Source organism: Epinephelus fuscoguttatus, linkage group LG22 (genome assembly GCF_011397635.1).
Source record: "Epinephelus fuscoguttatus linkage group LG22, E.fuscoguttatus.final_Chr_v1".
Lineage (NCBI taxonomy): Eukaryota > Metazoa > Chordata > Actinopteri > Perciformes > Serranidae > Epinephelus > Epinephelus fuscoguttatus.
The window spans coordinates 19216519-19227786 of NC_064773.1; the positions used below are offsets into that span (position 1 = coordinate 19216519).

At 42.8% G+C, this 11268-nt stretch overlaps 1 long non-coding RNA gene across 1 annotated transcript; it reads right to left on the bottom strand.

Annotated features, from left to right (window-relative positions):
* Nucleotides 1-7279: 7279 nt before the first annotated feature.
* Nucleotides 7280-11005, bottom strand: LOC125882583 (uncharacterized). Its single transcript, XR_007448347.1, has 3 exons — nucleotides 10785-11005; nucleotides 8130-8335; nucleotides 7280-7528 (listed from the first exon to the last, which is right to left on the bottom strand). It is a non-coding gene; the product is annotated as an uncharacterized LOC125882583 (long non-coding RNA).
* Nucleotides 11006-11268: the final 263 nt, after the last annotated feature.

The following is an 11268-nucleotide window of genomic DNA, read 5'->3' on the forward strand; positions in this document are numbered from 1 at the left end:
TTTGGGCATTAGTAGGACCTGATAAGTGTTAAAAAACTAAATATTGTCAATGATAGTAAAGTCCCAATGTCCTCAAATGAGACGATAACAAAGTGTGGGAACCCTGGTCAATGAAGCAGGAAAGCTTTGTGTCTTTTATGAATATTTTATGTGTATACAAAGTTTAATTAGGCGACACAGTAGTGCAGTGGTTAGCATTGTCAGATCACAGCAAGAGGGTTCCTGGTTCGGACCCCAAGATGGAGGAGCCCTTCTGTGCAGAGTTTGCATGTTCTCCCCGTGTCATCGTGGGTTTTCTCCAGGTACTCCAGCTTCCTCCCACAGTCCAAAGACATGCAGGTTAATTGGTGACTCTAAATTGTCCGTAGGTGTGAATGTGAGTGTGAATGGTTGTCTGCCTCTATATGTCAGCAATGTGGTAGTCTGGTGACCTGTTCAGAGTGTACCCTGCCTCTGGTCCAGTGTCAGCTGGGATAGGCTCCAGTCCCCCCGTGACCCCTAACAAGAAAAGCAGTTATGGAAAATGAATGAATGAAAGTTTAACTTTTGACAGTTTTATTTCAGTGAAACAACACTCACTTTGGCTTGTTTTGTTGCTGATTTCCACAGTATTGTTACAGTTTTTTTCTGCTTCCGAAAGACGGACATGACAGAAAGAGGTTGAGAACCACAGATCTAGATCAATAATATATTCATCACTAAGATCATCTGCTAAAGTAATAGCTAACTGTGACGTCCTCAACCCAGGCTGTTGTTGTGCACTGTTTGTATATATACGTAAAAAATGTAATGCACCAGTATTCATATATATCTCACATAATCATGAGCCAGTAATTTGTATACAACCCACATAACGGGGAAGGTGTGACCACTGTGCTGACAGGTGTAAAGAAGGAAGTAGTATAAAGAGTGAAAGTCTGCTTGAAGTAGCAGATTTGGGTGAATGGGTCAAACAAACACAGGACTTTCCTCCAGGAGACCAGTGTTGGTGTCCCATGGAAAACTAAAGCCCTGTTTCCATCAAGCACTTTCGGTACAGTACCTTCGGAACCAAAAGTAAACCTTCAGACATGGTACCTAGACCCTGGGGTGACCAACCCAACATTTTAAACATACTTTTAACCTCAAGGACAAAGAGCGGGGTTGTTGTCACTCACTGTTCCGTCCAGAAATCTCGTGCATCAGCTCCTTGTCACATTCCCTGAGCCAGTCGAGCATAATAGCTCTGATGCTACACAACCTAAAGTGTAATAAATGGTGGTATTCTAATATGTTTTTAATTTAAAAAAGTTACCATGGAGGAACCATTCAGAAGCAATGACTACGGTGTTAGGCCTGCGTCATAGTTTAATGAGAAAGTGACTCAGTGTGCCAGAACAGAGTGAACAAAACCTTACTCATGACACTATTTAAAGGTCACCGTTGTCAAAAAGGTAACTAATTTGGTCACAGAGATGGATAAATGTCAAGGCAGCAGATCCTGATTTGTGGGGTGTTGCATTTAGATTGAGTTTTCGGCCTCTGCCGCAGAGTCAGGGGAGTGAGGAGAGCTGTTTGAATGTCCGTGAGCCTGGCAGCGGGACAGGCGGAGCAGGTCAAACAGTATGGCTTATTGTCCCTGCCAGCCAGTCAGTCAGCCCACACAGCGAGGGACCCACGGACGCCCTCATTCACCCTGCTGGCTGCTGCTCTGACAGCATCTGACAGCTTGATTTACAACTTGAATTTACATTTCACATTTTAGTCTTTTAGCTTGCATCCAGGGGGACTTGCCATGAGTGCAGCCAGCAGCAGAATAAACTTTGATTGTTGCTCAACAATCACTGAAAACAAGCAGTGGTATGGCTATTAGGAGCCTGGTAACAGATGTAAACAAAAATTTCATTTGTGTTAAAAAAAATGTCCAAAAACAAATCCACATTCATTCTTATAAACTGTTATTCAAGCTCTGTTTTTGTCTCATCAGCTATTCTCACCACACATCACACACACACAGCTACACACTTAAAACACACATGTAGCCGCTGAACTTTTTTAATGGGAAATCCGATCATCTTCTGTGTCCCGATTGCTCTCTTTCCACCTGTTCTCCTTGCCTCCACGCAGAATAGAGCCGGCCTCTGTGCTTCGCCTCGGCTCTTTGTGCTCACACACAGACATCTGTAACATTAAGCCTATTTACAGCAGACACAGAGAACGAGGGAGAAGGGTATAAAAGGTAAGCCTATAGGCCTACACATGCAGCCAGAGAGGAAGCGAGGATCAGTGCAGCGTGGAGAGCACAAAAGGGGCCTCTGGGTCAGTAAATCCTGCCCCTGTCACCTTCTGGTGCGTGGAAACACAGCACGGTTGATGAAAGTGTCAGAGGCAGGCGCAGCACGTTGTACATCTCTGATCCTGTCTTTTATCTTCAGCTTTTCGCCCCCCTCCTCTTCTTCTTTTCTTTATGGAACACTGCTTTGAAAACAATCTAGATTGATGTGGGACTGCGTGCTTTGTGACGGCAGCTTGGATGTCATGAGCAATGAATGGCAAACTGCTGCATGAAGAGGTTATCTTCCTATCAGCGTATCTGGTTGTTGGAGAGACTACACCAGGCTCATCTTTCATGCTGTGGCCTGGTTAGTTATCCAAGATATTTGGCATATATTTTGGATCAGGAGAATACGGTTGTGATTTTTGCTGCTGTGATCATGCATGCAGATGAATTAAAAAGTGGACATGTTACCTGGGTCCTGTGTGTCTGGCAGCAATGAAAGTGAAACTAAAAAGTAGTGGCATATGATGTTCAGACTGGTCTGAAAGGTGATATCCAGTCATTAAAAACACATGATAGCCACACACTATGTCGTTATTTCTGTATAAAAGTGACAGTGGTCAGCACCCACCGTAGCCACAAGTGAGCATCTGCAGTGACAAACAAGGGACTTGACAGTATATTACCGTCTTCATGTTGATACAAGACTGGAAAAAGCTTGCCGTTTACATATTACTTTGTCAGCTGACGCTAAAAATCCACTAACGGCAGATCCATGCAGGCTAGCTTTACAGCTAGCTGGCTAATCTTAGCTTAGATTATGGTTTGCCACACAACAAAATGTAACTTCACTACATTGAATATGACATTGGATGCTTTGTAAACCAGCCCCAGGAGTCTGGTAGAATTAGCTGGCGTTATCCACTCAATACAGTATTTTGTTACATTTGCTTGCTAGCAATTAGCCACATTAGCCAGCTAAAACCACAATCACATTATATTTTGAATGTTAGTGTTTCCTCTTTCAGCACCAGAGGCCACCAAAATTATGATATGGGGCACTGAAACTATGATCAGTGGCACTGAATTCGATGAATTTACTGTTTATTGGACCATAAATAAGGAAAAAAAAAAGTTCTTATGCAAAAAAATTTCTTCCGCTTCATTCCCCGCTGCTTAGCAATTACTTCGGGCTGTGACGGGCTGTCTCAGTCCAGGGCTATAAAACGGAAGCATAACGTGTGGACATGTGTTGTGGTGGGTGCTAGTGATTTGTTGAAGCTTAGAAATAAAGTCCGCTAACGTTATTTGTATATTTGTATAGCACTTACCCAAACAAGGTTACAAAGTGCTTCACAAAGTGCATGAAAATAAGACAACAGCAATACAATTTAAAAAAAAAAAAAAAAACATGTTAAGAGCTAAGAAAAATAGTGTTTACAGAGGCCAAATAGAACAGAAAGGTATAAAACACAAAAGTTCCCAATCAAAAAGTATAAATCAGGCATCTAAAGGGAAAGCTTTCCTATAAAAATAAGTTTTAAGCAATGATTTAAAAACAGATAAAATGCTAACAGGCCTAACCCCCTCAGGCTTGGAATTCCAGAGCTTTGGGGCCTTGATGGCAAAAGCCCCATCACCTTTAGTTACCAACCTCGATCTAGGGACGACTAGTGAGGGTAGGCTTGAGGATCTCAGGTCATGACTTGGAGCATAGGTAGTCAGAGGCTCAGCTATATTTGTGGACTAAACCATGTTGAGCTTTAAAAGTTATTAAAAGGATCTTAAAATCAGTTCTGAAGTGAAGTGGCAACCAATGAAGGGAGCTACGTTTGCACACTGTAGTGCCGTAGCAGAGCTGAGGAGAGATGCAGCACGCTGTTGGGAGAAGTTTGCCTGAGGGTTTTCTGCCTGAAAGGGATTTTCAGTCAAGGTTCATGACATTGTTTGGATTTTCCCTGAGAATTCAGCTCAAGTCCCTCACATAGAGGTCAATCACCAGGCTGTTATAGGCATCTAATAAAGGCGGGGAGGGTCTCAGTTTTTAAGTTACATTGCAATCTGTTCACCCACTGAGATCGAAACATGTAAATATACAGACTTGTAAATTATGTCACATAAAGATGAGCTGAGAAAACTACAAATAGCCACAAGCCTGTGACTCCAGATATTTTGCACATGACGCTTCGGTTATTCGCTAAAATGTAGCTAGCTGGTTTAAATAGTTTGGGATCATCAAGCAATATGCAAAAAAAAAAATTGTGTCCTTTCCTGATTGTGACCCATCGGGCCCCTTCCTTCTGTGACCCCGTATAACCCAGCTCCAAAACCTCCAACCTCCTTTGTGAGAATGAGGTAAGTGGTTCCAGATTTGGCCCTAAAGGAAAACTGTCAGTCAAGCTGTGGGAATCTGGGCTGCGTTTCATAATGGTCTGGTCGTCCCCAAAACATCATCTGGAAGAGACGGTGAACAGGAATGTCGTCTGAATCATCCTCTGGCTTCACTACTCTGACTGTCCCACTAAAAATAAACTCAAGGTGAAGCTTCTTGCTCCTTGAGATGAGTGTACAAAAAGAACAATCCTTCTCTTTGCATTTCAGGATGTGTTATGCTCAATGCATGTCCGGTCACACACTCATCGTTCATCACATTAATCTACCTGTAATATGTTGTCTTTCACCCCTGTCATTTGTCTATCTGCCCATGTCATCTCTGTCATTACCACAGGCAAATTGGAGTCAGGGGGTGCGCTGTTATCACTGAACTGTCATCAGATGCGTCAGTTCACTCGTGTTAGGGAGGGTTCCATTACACTTCTTGGAAGCATCTGTGGCTGCAGCTCTGCATGTGATGTATAGATGGGCTGTTTTTGTTGGGAAGAAACATTTTTTCTGGATTTAAGAGATGAGTATTGTATTTTGAACCATTAATTTAAATCATGTACTTTCCTTTTTTCATTAATTTGAATTAACTCATGTAGACCCTTTCTTTCTAAACTGTTTATGCTAAGCTAATCTATCTGGCAGCTGTTAGTAGCTTCATATTAGTGTTGCCTTCCATTTACCCCAAAAATTGGAGGTGGGAATGACATCACACCTGAGTTGACCGCATTCCACTGGACACAGGACACTAAGATGGTGCTCATTCATTCCAGTGGAGTTGCTCACCTGGCATGTATGCCAAAAAAGTTTTCTAGCTTCAGGGTCTACCTCCACAATATGCACAGTAGTGTTTCTCCCACTGGCCCTGCCCCCAAGTTCCGGTTCAGCCCATAGACTTTACATTGTGATGACGTCACGGATTTTTAATTCACTTTTCTCAGCTTGAGGAAAGTTTTACACTATAAAACCACCATGGCTAAAAAAACCAACTGAATAGAAAGATTCACAATTGACCTTGTTTGCAGTTCAAGGTTTCCTGTCAGTAGTTTTACAGATGTTTCTTTCACAATGGTGACCTATGGGGGAAAATGCTTTCTGGGCTTCAGGGATTTTTTTCGCTGCAATACCTAATGTTGCCACAGGGAAAATTTTGCTGCAAGGCTGAGCTGCTTTCCTGGGGGTCTGGTTCCAGCATAACAAGTCATAACCCTAGAACCTCCCTTTTTGTTGTGTCCACACCACAAGAACTAGGAATGATCGTAGTTCTGTTTGACAGATTTTTTAGCTCCTACTTCAGAGTAGGTACTTTCCTAGCACAAGAGGAAGCATGAGTGACGTAAGCCCATAGGGACTAGTCCAGATGAAAGTGTAGGTTGATTGGTCAAACACAGCCAACGCAGCACCGGCAGTCGCTATTTTTATAAACCTGTTAGCCATATAGACAACACAACAAAGAAAACACGAACAACTGGACTGACAAAATATTCCAGGCTTTATTGAGCATATCTGCAATGGTGGAAACACAATGCAATTTTGACTCGTCAAAGGGAAAGTGGTGTCGCTGTACTAACTGATGGCTAGCTTACAATAAATCACTTGAACATTCCTATTGACGGTGTGAATGCAAACAGAAAAACTCCCTCAAAGGTATGTAGCTCTTGCGGGAGATCCACAGTGGGCAGTTCCTCTCAGTTCGTCTATTGTTAGCCATTGTTAGCATACCAGTTAATAACAACACATTTCGAGGTACTTTGGGCGTAAAAACACTGTAGAAACATGTCCAAAGATAGAAGTTGAGCAGTGCTTTGTGTACGACTGCTTTAATGAGACATGCATAAGACAGAAGTGCTATCAAACAAGAAATTCCTATAGCTTTCACCTGCTGTTGATGCATGGACCATCCATCTTGGATTTTGAGGTTGGGGTCGGTGAGGTTCTTCCAGTTTTCCAAGTGAGAAATAGGACTTCAGTAGGCGTGCCAGTTGAAATTTTTGACTGGGAACTTGGGAATTTTGACTCCCTGGTTCAAATGGAGCGTACCATTACTGTACAGACATGGAGCGGTATCTCCGCAAGAGAAAGCGCATTTCACAAACGGCAAAGTAGACTTTCAACAAACAAACAACTACTGTATAAATCTCATTGTCCTAACCAAGGGTAACTCACTCCAACCTCATTTCAACTCAAAGTGACAAGTGGACCTTCAAGGGTGAGATGTGGTATGACACAAGAGAGGCTTAGCCAATAATGCAACTAATTCAGGTATTTTTATGAGAGGAAAGGCGCAGAGTGGATGGAGTGGAACACAATCTTTCCTCATTTCTGGAATTCCTGCCACCTCGGAGTCGGAATTGTTGAATGAAGTAAATCAACAGTCAGTGCCCCCCTGCAGACACACACACACACACACACACACACACACACACACACATACAGGTGCACACAGTTTCCTGACTCACTGGTGTGGTGTTTTTTTAGACAGGTGTGTGACAGCGAGTGAGTGCACTGGTTAAATGTTAATCCCATTAGGTGGATGTGCTGTTCATTGCTCAAGGCACAATAGGTCCCTACACACACACACGCACACACACACACACACACACACACACACAAAACAACTCCTATGGTGATAGCCCTCAAACTGCCCTAATTAGGCTTAGGACTCACATCACATCCGGCGTGCTACCTCCAACCTGTGCAGGACCTCCAGCGGGTTAAGCCACCATAGCTGGCATACCTGACCACTTTGTCAGGCACTTGAACCCCTGAGAGCGTGGCTGTTTAACTCTTGAGTCTTTGACCATATTAGGTTGGGTGGTCGTTAAGCTCAACGTGAGCGGATGGAAGTCGTCACATCACCGCCTGTGGCTTCCTGCTGCATCCCCACTCCTGAACACAATTACTGGACATGTCAGTCACTGCCTGGCCAAAAGACCCACACTTGACTTTACATAAAGGATTTAACGGCAGCCCTTAAGAAAGTTTGTGAATGGTGCATGCAATGTCTGCAACATTTTAAAGGTTGGTTGATACATACAGGCTTTTGAGTTTGCTATTAAATATCTGGTTTTGGATCTGTCTGTCATGGGAAAACTGTTGTGCCCATAATTTATAGCATACTTTAGACATCTGCATGATGGGTTTATAATGGTGCACTACTTCCTCTCATCCCTTTTGGATGGCTTGTCTGAATTAAGAGTCCAAAGGTGCACAAACTGTAAAGTCCTTTGATGCAAATTTGTGATTTTGGGTTACACAGATATATCAACTTGACGTAAAAGTTTAATACTAGGGATCAAACTGTTCAATCAGAGGTGTGGTTTCTACCATGACAGTCCACATTTCTGCCCCTTCCATTGATTGTGTGGCATGAGATCCAGAATCCAGACACTTAACTCCAACATCTACGTAAATACAAAGAAGGTAAACACTTAAACTAATGTTTGGCCTACAGAGAAACATCATCCACATCTGCAACCTAACACCTTACCATGTCACTGGAGTGGAGTTTCCCCCTCAGGGCTGTACTGTAAGACAGTGAAACCCCAAACTCAGCAACAGTATGGGTCATCCAAGCCATGGGTGGACCACCGGTCAATGTCAGGCTGTCAGAAAGCGTCTGACACCCTAGTTTTTGCAGTGTGTTTTTTTCTTGGTCAGTTCAGCATGTTGAATCAGCATTAGGGATGTTGGAGCCTGTCGGTGAGAGAAATCACTATGATTGGCAGTGCATGACAAGAGCAACAAAAGTGAGGAAAGTAAACAAACAACCCAGTTTCACTCCGTCTTTGAAATCTGGCGCTTGGGCAGTGACTTCAGACACCAACCAAAAATGCCAGTCTTTCACATCTGCGTGATACATGGCCAGTCACTGTTACTGTTTAATGGCGCCCAGTGGCGAGAGGGGGAAATGCGGTGGGACAACAATGAAAGTTAAGGCAGCGGAAGTCAGAGTAGGGCGGGTGGGAGTGGAGGTGGATGGGTTCAACAACCACCAACCTTCACCTGAGGGGCCAGTGTTCGCTTAATGTAACATTTTACAGCCAAAACCTGTTTTCCTAAACCCAACCACGTGCATGTGTTTGCAAAACGTAACCATGTACACTTGTTACTAAAGGAAAGAAACATCAATCCACAGTGTTGTACTGATGTAGTGCGTTTATTTTGAAAGCGACTGTATACAAACTGTACACTGTAACAGGCGGAAGTTGGCATCCCAGAACATCAACAACAAACAAACCCAGGGTACCTTGCATGTCGTATCTCGCTGTGGAAAGTCCATGACCAAATGTTGATATGTGACGAGTTTGGAGTGAGAATGTGTTGAAACAAACAATTTCAAGATGGAGTGAGACCAAATCAAACTTTTTACATAAGGTTATTTTTCTGTAGCCATTGAGCTCTTTCCCTGTTTGAATGACAAATACAGACTACCATCGCCTGCTGGGATGAAGAGTTATTTCCTGTCATGCAGGCGCAAACCATGCCTGCTAGTTGGTTGTTGGCTTGTGTTGAGTTCATGAGTTCATGTTTTGGCCAAGGCATAGGGGACGTTAGGGAATGCAACACTTGGTCTTCGCTACCTCTACTTCTTTGATGGCGGTTTGGTGTGTCTAGGCCTAAAGGATCCCTAATGAACTTAACTTTAAATATAGGTTGGAGAGAGTACAATTATTACCCGAGATGCAACAATAATCACATAAATAATCCACTTTAGGCTCATCAGTATTATTAGCATCAACTATTTCAGATTTCATCATATATACATCCTGATCCTTCCATCTTTTTACGGCTCTTCATTGCCTGGCCCCAGATTACATTTCAGACCTGTTAGTACCTTATGAACCTTTACGTTTGAGATCCTCGGACAGAGGTCTTCTGCTTGTTCCAGAGTCCAGGTTGAAGACCAGAGGGAACAGAACGTTTGCAATCAGGACCCAAGACTGTGGAATGACCTGCCCAGGGGTATAAGGCCATCTGAGTCACTGGCTTCATTCAAGTCTCTCCAAAAAACGTATAACTTATATCGGAAAGCTGTGACTTTATCTTAGCCGTCCATCTATTTATTACTATCTTATTGATTTTATTTCCCTTTTATTATCTTGATTTTAGCTTTCTCTTTGGCGACATTTCATGACGTTATTGGTTTTGTTTTCTTTGTGTTTTAAATGTGTTTAGTTTTATTGTACAGTACTTTGTAACTGTGTTTTGAAAGGTGCCATATAAATAAAGTTTATATCTTTATACATATTGTAATTTACAATTTTGTCAGTAAGACTTGAATCTCAGCGTACTATGAGTACACTTTGCTGGATCGAATCTGTGACCATATATAGGGCCACTCATCTGCTTCTTGATGTGATTACCTCACTCTTTGGGTTAATGCTAAACCTCTTCTATATGACATTGTCTAATCTTTAAGCCTCGGCCAACCCAAAGACCACCATATATGATCAACTCACCAAAGCAGCCAAACAAAGGAGCACATTTTAAATAGATGTAGAGTTAGGTCTATTTTAAAGGTTGCAATCCGTAACTTTGATGAGGACAGATTCATCTTGTGTTGCATTTAAGGTACTGTTCACTGACCAGAAAGTGTGATGGAAGATACGGAAATGAAGTAAGACTACAGTAGTTAACCACATTGTTTTAATAAAGTAAAATATTTTCACCATAGATATCATGGATTTAAGCTAAACTTTAAGTAGATCAAGGACAGATATGTGAGGCATGTGAGCTGAGAGGAGTGAGATGATACTCATTAAAATGCAAAGTAGCTTCTGTGACAGTTATGTCATTTATTTGTTACAACACAAGAAGGAGTTCCTGCAAGTAAACACTAGATTCAGTGTGTGTGTGTGTCTGTGAGAGCATGAGGGGGGTTAAACAAATGAGCCTTTTGGCTTGGCGCTTACTGAGGCGAGCTAGAAAGCAAACAGCATCAGGCATTTAGGCGAGCTGAAAACACACATGCATGCACACCTATCGGATAGAATGACAGTGGGGGCCTCACTGGTATGTTTCAGTCTAATAAAGGCAGTCAACTGTGCATAATATCACGTCCCCAATCTTCAACTATTCATGCTCACCGGAGGCTGTTGTTGAATTTTATGTGTGTTGTGTGTCTACTGTATGCATGACCTACCTGTGTGCATTTTTCAAAAGTTTTTTCAAGTACTGAGCCAGTTTCCCTCCTCTTCCTCCTCCCCCCTCCTCAAGGCTCTGGCCTCAGGGAGGAAGTGTGTGACAGCACGGAGCTCCTGGACCTTACAAAGGAATGTCTCGCACAGAAACTCACACATGTACGAACACACACACAAAATCCAGGGGATATGTCAACTTAAGGAAAGACTGGGGATTGCAGGGAGGGTGAAGGAGAGTAAGGATGGAGTGACCACAGAGAGGAGAGGAAAGGAAAGGAGAAGACAGACCTCGGGTTGCACTCTCGCCTTGGGAGGCCAGGGAGAACAAATGTCTTTGACAGTCCAGAAATGAATTTTCCTGCCGTTGTTACAACTGCAGCCAAATACGTCAAACCCTCCCTACAGTCCCCAGACCGCAGCATGTCAAAGACAGATAAAATATTAGGAAAATACTTTATTTGAAAACTCTTTGAAGGTTCCCTAACT